Raw genomic sequence first — 10,851 nt, forward strand, 5'->3', positions numbered from 1 at the left:
AGTGCTGAATTAACTCCACTAAGGAAGAGGAAAGACCCTTTGCTAGCAGTCCAGACTTCTCAACCTCCAAAGCGATAGAGTGAGTTGGAGCAAGAAGGTCAGGGACGACGTTCTGACAGAGACACACTTGAGCAGTACTCAAGGAGGTAGAAGAGCCAGGGGTTCAGAAGAGGAAACCATGACATCTCTGGCCAATAAGGGCCCACAAGAATAAAGTTCCCTCCCCCCTGCTGAGACTTGAAGAGAACCATCTGGATCAATAAAAAGTGGGGGAATGTATAAAGGAGACTTCTCAGCCACTTTATCACCAATACGTCCACTACCTAGGCTCCTTGTTCCGGAAGCCTGGATCAGAATCGACAAAGATGAGCATTGTCCTTGTTTGAAAAGAGATCCAGAAAGGGTTTCACAAACTCTCGGCATATCTCTCAAAACAACGACCTGGATAACGTCAACTCCAGCAAATTTGGAAACCTCCAGCTGTCTGCCATCACATTGCCGGTGCCCTTGATGTGTACTGCCGACGTGTGCAACAGGTTGATCTCTGGCCAATAACCCAATTGTTCTGCTATTGCATTGAAGGATTTTGAATGCATGCTTCACTGTTGGTTAATGTAAAAGACAGCTACCTTATTCTCTGTCTTTACTAGCACATTTCTTTGAGACAGATGACGATGGGAAAACTTCAAAGCCCTGTAGATTACCATCAACTCCATCTATTTCCATGACCTCCGACTCTCTAGGAAAGACCACTTGAATTGACAGGATCAGTCCAACACAGTAGCTCTCCAGCCAGGTTTGCTGGCATCTGTTGCTAGGATTCAGGAGCATCCAGGTATATTAGTGTCCACTTAGACCAGTGGTCTTCAAACTCTTTAATGCCGCATCCACCCAATGGGAAAAAAAAACATTGGTGCCTCCCCTCTGAATTGTCCACAATTCTTCTATTAAATTGACACTGTTTAAATATGTCTAGACCTATTTAAACATTGCAGTTAAGTTCTGTTACTGTTTTAAAAATGCAATCAAATACATGACCCCAAATATACTATTCTGGTCAGGCCTGCCCTACTAACCAATTGCAGCGTCATGCTCTGCTGAGTAAACTGATCTCACGAGAGTGAGGAATGCACAGGCCGGGTGGTGGCCGGCGCACAAACGCACGCCTTCTTGTGTTGTACGTCTCTTCGCGCAAATGCAAACTCAGATTTCCTGCACTGTGGTCGGCAGGAGAGACATGGGAAGGCGCAGTAGGGAAGGCTTGAGCAACGAACCGTTGGCTACGTTTTGTTGTTACTTTGTTGACATGAGCTCAAGTAATTTGAAGCAGAAGGAACGGCCAGACCTAAAAAAAACTCTCTTACCTCCAACGCCGAATAACCACTATAATTATAATATCTCAAAAGCAGCTGGCCTTGTAAACTTAATGACCAAGCAAGCCGATGCATTTTGGGTTTTGTTGTAAAATAATAAAAATACTATCACTCCTTTCCTTTTTTTCCGGCAACAAGCGATGTTACAAAGATATCACAGCACACAGTGAGATTGAGTGAAAGAAGAGGCACTGAGGCTGGCGTGCAGCACTCCATAGCTCTTGTTATTGTAATCCAGACAGGGGGCGGAAGGAGAAAAGTATGAAGGAATTGCGATAGTGAGACCAACTCTTCTATCTATCTGCATTACATGGAAAAAGGATATCTTTAGTACTCATGGCTGGTTAGCTCAGTTGGTTAGAGTGTGGTGCTAATAACGCCAAGGTCGTGGGTTCGATCCCCGTACGGGCCAGGTTGCATTTTTTCTCTCAACTAAACTCTTTTTTTCTCATTTAATCAAGCTCTTATAAATCCATACACTCTGTTGCTCCACTATACGTTCACTTTCCATTAGTCCTTCTTTTGCCACTGCTGACCAAAGCTCAAGCCGGCAGCGCCAGTAGAACAACACAAGTGCAAGGGATTGTCTCTCCAAGATGGAGACACTGCCTCAGACTATGTCTCGTGAGAGGTGGAGGGAGGCCAAGAGCTGATTATTAGATGCGTGGGGATAAGAGGAACATAACTCAGGTGAACAGATTCTGGATAGTGATGCTATAGCTAGGATCAGCAACGTTACAGGGGAACGGATAGGAAAATAATTAGGTGACAGAAGTATAGAAGTGGCTACAAGGGGGTGTGTCTCTTAAGAGGGCCGAAAGATACACTGAAGGCGAAGGTGAAGTGAAAGAAGAAAGAAAGATCAAAGGAAGTCGACAGTGATTGAGAGAAAACTCACAAAGGCAAATTGAGCAAAAGACAAGGCCTGGGGAGTTAGACTACTTCAATGCAAATTTACGCCGCAGATGAGCATGACAACTGACCCTTGTCCAGTGGTGCTGAAACAATTTTCAGTGTGGGGGTGCTGCCATCAAAGGGCTTCTGAAAATCCAGGAATCATACAAAGAACTAGTCCTGCGGAATGAGCCACGCACATTCAGAAAGAGTGGTGATGCGTTGGTTACTTATTGGTAATCTTCATTAGCCTTAGTCCATTGCGTCCTTGTGACAGTCATTACAAAGTAAGGTGATGTCACCTTCCAACAGGAAGAAAGAACAGGAGGATCCTTAAATGCTAGCCCCATGCACCCAACCTGGGTGCCAAGCCCTTGCCAAAGGACTGATGGGAAGGTGGGCCGGATGTAATGTTTGTGACAAAGACAAGATGGACTAAGGGTAATGCAGAGTTCAAAACATTGGTACTCAAATGCAAAACAGAAAAATTATTAAGCCATAATGCTTGACAAATGTATGCTCTGAGGACCAAGTAGCCACCCTAGGAATTTCCTAGATTGTTACTCACTGGAATTCAACCCAGGAGGTGGCCATTCCTCTCGTAGACCATCCCTGAACTGGAAGATATTCTAAAAAGCCTTGCAAAGCCAGAAAAATTGACAACTTAATCCACCTACTCAGAGTCATAAAAGTCACCTTCTTGTCTTTTCCAGGCTGTCCAAAAGTCACAAACAAGGAGTCGGTTTTCCTGAACTGCAGAGGCCTGGTGACATGAATGAAAAGAGCTCTTTAAACATCAAGTGTATTCAGCAAATGTTCCTCCGGAGAGGAAGGAGAGGGAATGAAAGAAGGAAGAATTATTTCCTAAGATCTATCAAAAATACACTTAACCTTTGCAGCAAAGGTAAGGCTAGGCCTTAAAGTTACCCCATCTTCCAAAGTATCAAATGAAGAGAGGACAGCATTTTAAGGCTCCCAGCTCCCCAATTGTTCTCAGCAAGGTGATAGGAAATAGGAAAATAACTTTATAGGAAACAATCTTTATGTCTACAGTATCCAGATCCTCAAAGAGATAAAATTGCAAAGCCTATAAAAGAGTAGGAAGATTCTGAGTTGGAGAAAAGGGATTTTTCAACTGGTCTTACAATTGACAAAAGATCAGAACAGTCTAGACACCAAAGATTGTAACATCGACGAAGGTACAGAAAAGTCCCTAAAAACCTTTATCGCAAAGCAATGAGCTTTCAGAGTGGAAAGAGATTCAAGTGAAACCCATTCAGAAGAAAATGCAAAATAGCAGACAAACTACAGGTAGGTGCCCAAGATCATGAGCAGAACATCACGTCTCAAAAGACTTCCAGTTCTTTGAGTAAGACTTCGAAGTAGAAGGCCTGCTGGAGTGCTGAATTAACTCCACTAAGGAAGAGGAAAGACCCTTTGCTAGCAGTCCAGACTTCTCAACCTCCAAAGCGATAGAGTGAGTTGGAGCAAGAAGGTCAGGGACGACGTTCTGACAGAGACACACTTGAGCAGTACTCAAGGAGGTAGAAGAGCCAGGGGTTCAGAAGAGGAAACCATGACATCTCTGGCCAATAAGGGCCCACAAGAATAAAGTTCCCTCCCCCGGCTGAGACTTGAAGAGAACCATCTGGATCAATAAAAAGTGGGGGAATGTATAAAGGAGACTTCTCAGCCACTTTATCACCAATACGTCCACTACCTAGGCTCCTTGTTCCTGAAGCCTGGATCAGAATCGACAAAGATGAGCATTGTCCTTGTTTGAAAAGAGATCCAGAAAGGGTTTCACAAACTCTCGGCATATCTCTCAAAACAACGACCTGGATAACGTCAACTCCAGCAAATTTGGAAACCTCCAGCTGTCTGCCATCACATTGTCGGTGCCCTTGATGTGTACTGCCGACGTGTGCAACAGGTTGATCTCTGCCCAATAACCCAATTGTTCTGCTATTGCATTGAAGGATTTTGAATGCATGCTTCACTGTTGGTTAATGTAAAAGACAGCTACCTTATTCTCTGTCTTTACTAGCACATTTTTTTGAGACAGATGATGATGGGAAAACTTCAAAGCCCTGTAGATTACCATCAACTCCATCTATTTCCATGACCTCCGACTCTCTAGGAAAGACCACTTGAATTGACAGGATCAGTCCAACACAGTAGCTCTCCAGCCAGGTTTGCTGGCATCTGTTGCTAGGATTCAGGAGCATCCAGGTATATTAGTGTCCACTTAGACCAGTGGTCTTCAAACTCTTTAATGCCGCATCCACCCAATGGGGAAAAAAAACATTGGTGCCTCCCCTCTGAATTGTCCACAATTCTTCTATTAAATTGACACTGTTTAAATATGTCTAGACCTATTTAAACATTGCAGTTAAGTTCTGTTACTGTTTTAAAAATGCAATCAAATACATGACCCCAAATATACTATTCTGGTCAGGCCTGCCCTACTAACCAATTGCAGCGTCATGCTCTGCTGAGTCAACTGATCTCACGACAGTGAGGAATGCACAGGCCGGGTGGTGCCCGGCGCACAAAAGCGCGCCTTCTTGTGTTGTACGTCTCTTCGCGCAAATGCAAACTCAGATTTCCTGCACTGTGGTCGGCAGGAGAGACATGGGAAGGCGCAGTAGGGAAGGCTTGAGCAACGAACCGCTGGCTATGTTTTGTTGTTACTTTGTTGACATGAGCTCAAGTAATTTGAAGCAGAAGGAACGGCCAGACCTAAAAAAAACTCTCTTACCTCCAACGCCGAATAACCACTATAATTATAATATCTCAAAAGCAGCTGGCCTTGTAAACTTAATGACCAAGCAAGCCGATGCATTTTGGGTTTTGTTGTAAAAGAATAAAAATACTATCCCTCCTTTCCTTTTTTTCCGGCAACAAGCGATGTTACAAAGATATCACAGCACACAGTGAGATTGAGTGAAAGAAGAGGCACTGAGGCTGGCGTGCAGCACTCCACAGCTCTTGTTATTGTAATCCAGACAGGGGGCGGAAGGAGAAAAGTATGAAGGAATTGCGATAGTGAGACCAACTCTTCGATCTATCTGCATTACATGGAAAAAGGATAACTTTAGTACTCATTGCTGGTTAGCTCAGTTGGTTAGAGCGTGGTGCTAATAACGCCAAGGTCGTGGGTTAGATCCCCGTACGGGCCAGGTTGCATTTTTTCTCTCAACTAAACTCTTTTTTTATCATTTAATCAAGCTCTTATAAATCCATACACTCTGTTGCTCCAGTATACGTTCACTTTCCATTAGTCCTTCTTTTGCCACTGCTGACCAAAGCTCAAGCCGGCAGCGCCAGTAGAACAACACAAGTGCAAGGGATTGTCTCTCCAAGATGGAGACACTGCCTCAGACTATGTCTCGTGAGAGGTGGAGGGAGACCAAGAGCTGATTATTAGATGAGTGGGGATAAGAGGAACAGAACTCAGGTGAACAGATTCTGGATAGTGATGCTATAGCTAGGATCAGCAACGTTACAGGGGAAAGGATAGGAAAATAATTAGGTGACAGAAGTATAGAAGTGGCTACAAGGGGGTGTGTCTCATAAGAGGGCCGAAAGATACACTGAAGGCGAAGGTGAAGTGAAAGAAGAAAGAAAGATCAAAGGAAGTCGACTGTGATTGAGAGAAAACTCACAAAGGCAAATTGAGCAAAAGACAAGGCCTGGGGAGTTAGACTACTTCAATGCAAATTTACGCCGTAGATGAGCATGACAACTGACCCTTGTACAGTGGTGCTGAAACAATTTTCAGTGTGGGGGTGCTGCCATCAAAGGGCTTCTGAAAATCCAGGAATCATACAAAGAACTAGTCCTGCGGAATGAGCCACGCACATTCAGAAAGAGTGGTGATGCGTTGGTTACTTATTGGTAATCTTCATTAGCCTTAGTCCATTGCGTCCTTGTGACAGTCATTACAAAGTAAGGTGATGTCACCTTCCAACAGGAAGAAAGAACAGGAGGATCCTTAAATGCTAGCCCCATGCACCCAACCTGGGTGCCAAGCCCTTGCCAAAGGACTGATGGGAAGGTGGGCAGGATGTAATGTTTGTGACAAAGACAAGATGGACTAAGGGTAATGCAGAGTTCAAAACATTGGTACTCAAATGCAAAACAGAAAAATTATTAAGCCATAATGCTTGACAAATGTATGCTCTGAGGACCAAGTAGCCACCCTAGGAATTTCCTAGATTGTTACTCACTGGAATTCAACCCAGGAGGTGGCCATTCCTCTCGTAGACCATCCCTGAACTGGAAGATATTCTAAAAAGCCTTGCAAAGCCAGAAAAATTGACAACTTAATCCACCTACTCAGAGTCATAAAAGTCACCTTCTTGTCTTTTCCAGGCTGTCCAAAAGTCACAAACAAGGAGTCGGGTTTCCTGAACTGCAGAGGCCTGGTGACATAAATGAAAAGAGCTCTTTAAACATCAAGTGTATTCAGAAAATATTCCTCCGGAGAGGAAGGAGAGGGAATGAAAGAAGGAAGAATTATTTCCTAAGATCTATCAAAAATAGACTTAACCCTGCCCTACTAACCAATTGCAGCGTCATGCTCTGCTGAGTAAACTGATCTCACGACAGTGAGGAATGCACAGGCCGGGTGGTGCCCGGCGCACAAAAGCGCGCCTTCTTGTGTTGTACGTCTCTTCGCGCAAATGCAAACTCAGATTTCCTGCACTGTGGTCGGCAGGAGAGACATGGGAAGGCGCAGTAGGGAAGGCTTGAGCAACGAACCGTTGGCTATGTTTTGTTGTTACTTTGTTGACATGAGCTCAAGTAATTTGAAGCAGAAGGAACGGCCAGACCTAAAAAAAACTCTCTTACCTCCAACGCCGAATAACCACTATAATTATAATATCTCAAAAGCAGCTGGCCTTGTAAACTTAATGACCAAGCAAGCCGATGCATTTTGGGTTTTGTTGTAAAAGAATAAAAATACTATCCCTCCTTTCCTTTTTTTCCGGCAACAAGCGATGTTACAAAGATATCACAGCACACAGTGAGATTGAGTGAAAGAAGAGGCACTGAGGCTGGTGTGCAACACTCCACAGCTCTTGTTATTGTAATCCAGACAGGGGGCGGAAGGAGAAAAGTATGAAGGAATTGCGATAGTGAGACCAACTCTTCTATCTATCTGCATTACATGGAAAAAGGATAACTTTAGTAGTCATTGCTGGTTAGCTCAGTTGGTTAGAGTGTGGTGCTAATAACGCCAAGGTCGTGGGTTCGATCCCCGTACGTGCCAGGTTGCATTTTTTCTCTCAACTAAACTCTTTTTTTCTCATTTAATCAAGCTCTTATAAATCCATACACTCTGTTGCTCCACTATACGTTCACTTTCCATTAGTCCTTCTTTTGCCACTGCTGACCAAAGCTCAAGCCGGCAGCGCCAGTAGAACAACACAAGTGCAAGGGATTGTCTCTCCAAGATGGAGACACTACCTCAGACTATGTCTCGTGAGAGGTGGAGGGAGACCAAGAGCTGATTATTAGATGAGTGGGGATAAGAGGAACATAACTCAGGTGAACAGATTCTGGATAGTGATGCTATAGCTAGGATCAGCAACGTTACAGGGGAAAGGATAGGAAAATAATTAGGTGACAGAAGTATAGAAGTGACTACAAGGGGGTGTGTCTCTTAAGAGGGCCGAAAGATACACTGAAGGCGAAGGTGAAGTGAAAGAAGAAAGAAAGATCAAAGGAAGTCGACAGTGATTGAGAGAAAACTCACAAAGGCAAATTGAGCAAAAGACAAGGCCTGGGGAGTTAGACTACTTCAATGCAAATTTACGCCGCAGATGAGCATGACAACTGACCCTTGTACAGTGGTGCTGAAACAATTTTCAGTGTGGGGGTGCTGCCATCAAAGGGCTTCTGAAAATCCAGGAATCATACAAAGAACTAGTCCTGCGGAATGAGCCACGCACATTCAGAAAGAGTGGTGATGCGTTGGTTACTTATTGGTAATCTTCATTAGCCTTAGTCCATTGCGTCCTTGTGACAGTCATTACAAAGTAAGGTGATGTCACCTTCCAACAGGAAGAAAGAACAGGAGGATCCTTAAATGCTAGCCCCATGCACCCAACCTGGGTGCCAAGCCCTTGTCAAAGGACTGATGGGAAGGTGGGCAGGATGTAATGTTTGTGACAAAGACAAGATGGACTAAGGGTAATGCAGAGTTCAAAACATTGGTACTCAAATGCAAAACAGAAAAAATATTAAGCCATAATGCTTGACAAATGTATGCTCTGAGGACCAAGTAGCCACCCTAGGAATTTCCTAGATTGTTACTCACTGGAATTCATCCCAGGAGGTGGCCATAACATCTCTGGCCAATAAGGGCCCACAAGAATAAAGTTCCCTCCCCCCTGCTGAGACTTGAAGAGAACCATCTGGATCAATAAAAAGTGGGGGAATGTATAAAGGAGACTTCTCAGCCACTTTATCACCAATACGTCCACTACCTAGGCTCCTTGTTCCGGAAGCCTGAATCAGAATCGACAAAGATGAGCATTGTCCTTGTTTGAAAAGAGATCCAGAAAGGGTTTCACAAACTCTCGGCATATCTGTCAAAACAACGACCTGGATAACGTCAACTCCAGCAAATTTGGAAACCTCCAGCTGTCTGCCATCACATTGTCGGTGCCCTTGATGTGTACTGCCGACGTGTGCAACAGGTTGATCTCTGCCCAATAACCCAATTGTTCTGCTATTGAATTGAAGGATTTTGAATGCATGCTTCACTGTTGGTTAATGTAAAAGACAGCTACCTTATTCTCTGTCTTTACTAGCACATTTTTTTGAGACAGATGATGATGGGAAAACTTCAAAGCCCTGTATATTACCATCAACTCCATCTATTTCCATGACCTCCGACTCTCTAGGAAAGACCACTTGAATTGACAGGATCAGTCCAACACAGTAGCTCTCCAGCCAGGTTTGCTGGCATCTGTTGCTAGGATTCAGGAGCATCCAGGTATATTAGTGTCCACTTAGACCAGTGGTCTTCAAACTCTTTAATGCCGCATCCACCCAATGGGAAGAAAAAACATTGGTGCCTCCCCTCTGAATTGTCCACAATTCTTCTATTAAATTGACACTGTTTAAATATGTCTAGACCTATTTAAACATTGCAGTTAAGTTCTGTTACTGTTTTAAAAATGCAATCAAATACATGACCCCAAATATACTATTCTGGTCAGGCCTGCCCTACTAACCAATTGCAGCGTCATGCTCTGCTGAGTAAACTGATCTCACGACAGTAAGGATTGCACAGGCCGGGTGGTGCCCGGCGCACAAAAGCGCGCCTTCTTGTGTTGTACGTCTCTTCGCGCAAATGCAAACTCAGATTTCCTGCACTGTGGTCGGCAGGAGAGACATGGGAAGGCGCAGTAGGGAAGGCTTGAGCAACGAACCGTTGGCTATGTTTTGTTGTTACTTTGTTGACATGAACTCAAGTAATTTGAAGCAGAAGGAACGGCCAGACCTAAAAAAAACTCTCTTACCTCCAACGACGAATAACCACTATAATTATAATATCTCAAAAGCAGCTGGCCTTGTAAACTTAATGACCAAGCAAGCCGATGCATTTTGGGTTTTGTTGTAAAAGAATAAAAATACTATCCCTCCTTTCCTTTTTTTCCGGCAACAAGCGATGTTACAAAGATATCACAGCACACAGTGAGATTGAGTGAAAGAAGAGGCACTGAGGCTGGCGTGCAACACTCCACAGCTCTTGTTATTGTAATCCAGACAGGGGGCGGAAGGAGAAAAGTATGAAGGAATTGCGATAGTGAGACCAACTCTTCTGTCTATCTGCATTACATGGAAAAAGGATAACTTCAGTACTCATTGCTGGTTAGCTCAGTTGGTTAGAGTGTGGTGCTAATAACGCCAAGGTCGTGGGTTCGATCCCCGTACGGGCCAGGTTGCATTTTTTCTCTCAACTAAACTCTTTTTTTCTCATTTAATCAAGCTCTTATAAATCCATACACTCTGTTGCTCCACTATACGTTCACTTTCCATTAGTCCTTCTTTTGCCACTGCTGACCAAAGCTCAAGCCGGCAGCGCCAGTAGAACAACACAAGTGCAAGGGATTGTCTCTCCAAGATGGAGACACTGCCTCAGACTATGTCTCGTGAGAGGTGGAGGGAGACCAAGAGTTGATTATTAGATGAGTGGGGATAAGAGGAACATAACTCAGGTGAACAGATTCTGGATAGTGATGCTATAGCTAGGATCAGCAACGTTACAGGGGAAAGGATAGGAAAATAATTAGGTGACAGAAGTATAGAAGTGGCTACAAGGGGGTGTGTCTCTTAAGAGGGCCGAAAGATACACTGAAGGCGAAGGTGAAGTGAAAGAAGAAAGAAAGATCAAAGGAAGTCGACAGTGATTGAGAGAAAACTCACAAAGGCAAATTGAGCAAAAGACAAGGCCTGGGGAGTTAGACTACTTCAATGCAAATTTACGCCGCAGATGAGCATGACAACTGACCCTTGTACAGTGGTGCTGAAACAATTTTCAGTGTGGGGGTGCTGCCATCAAAGG

The 10,851-nt window shown here is 44.1% G+C and overlaps 1 non-coding gene across 1 annotated transcript; it reads left to right on the forward strand.

Moving 5' to 3' along the window:
• The first annotated feature begins 1,711 nt into the window (after nucleotides 1-1,711).
• On the forward strand, nucleotides 1,712-1,785 carry TRNAI-AAU (transfer RNA isoleucine (anticodon AAU)). Its single transcript has one exon. It is a non-coding gene; the product is annotated as a tRNA-Ile (tRNA).
• Nucleotides 1,786-10,851: the final 9,066 nt, after the last annotated feature.

Source organism: Pleurodeles waltl, chromosome 12 (genome assembly GCF_031143425.1).
Source record: "Pleurodeles waltl isolate 20211129_DDA chromosome 12, aPleWal1.hap1.20221129, whole genome shotgun sequence".
Lineage (NCBI taxonomy): Eukaryota > Metazoa > Chordata > Amphibia > Caudata > Salamandridae > Pleurodeles > Pleurodeles waltl.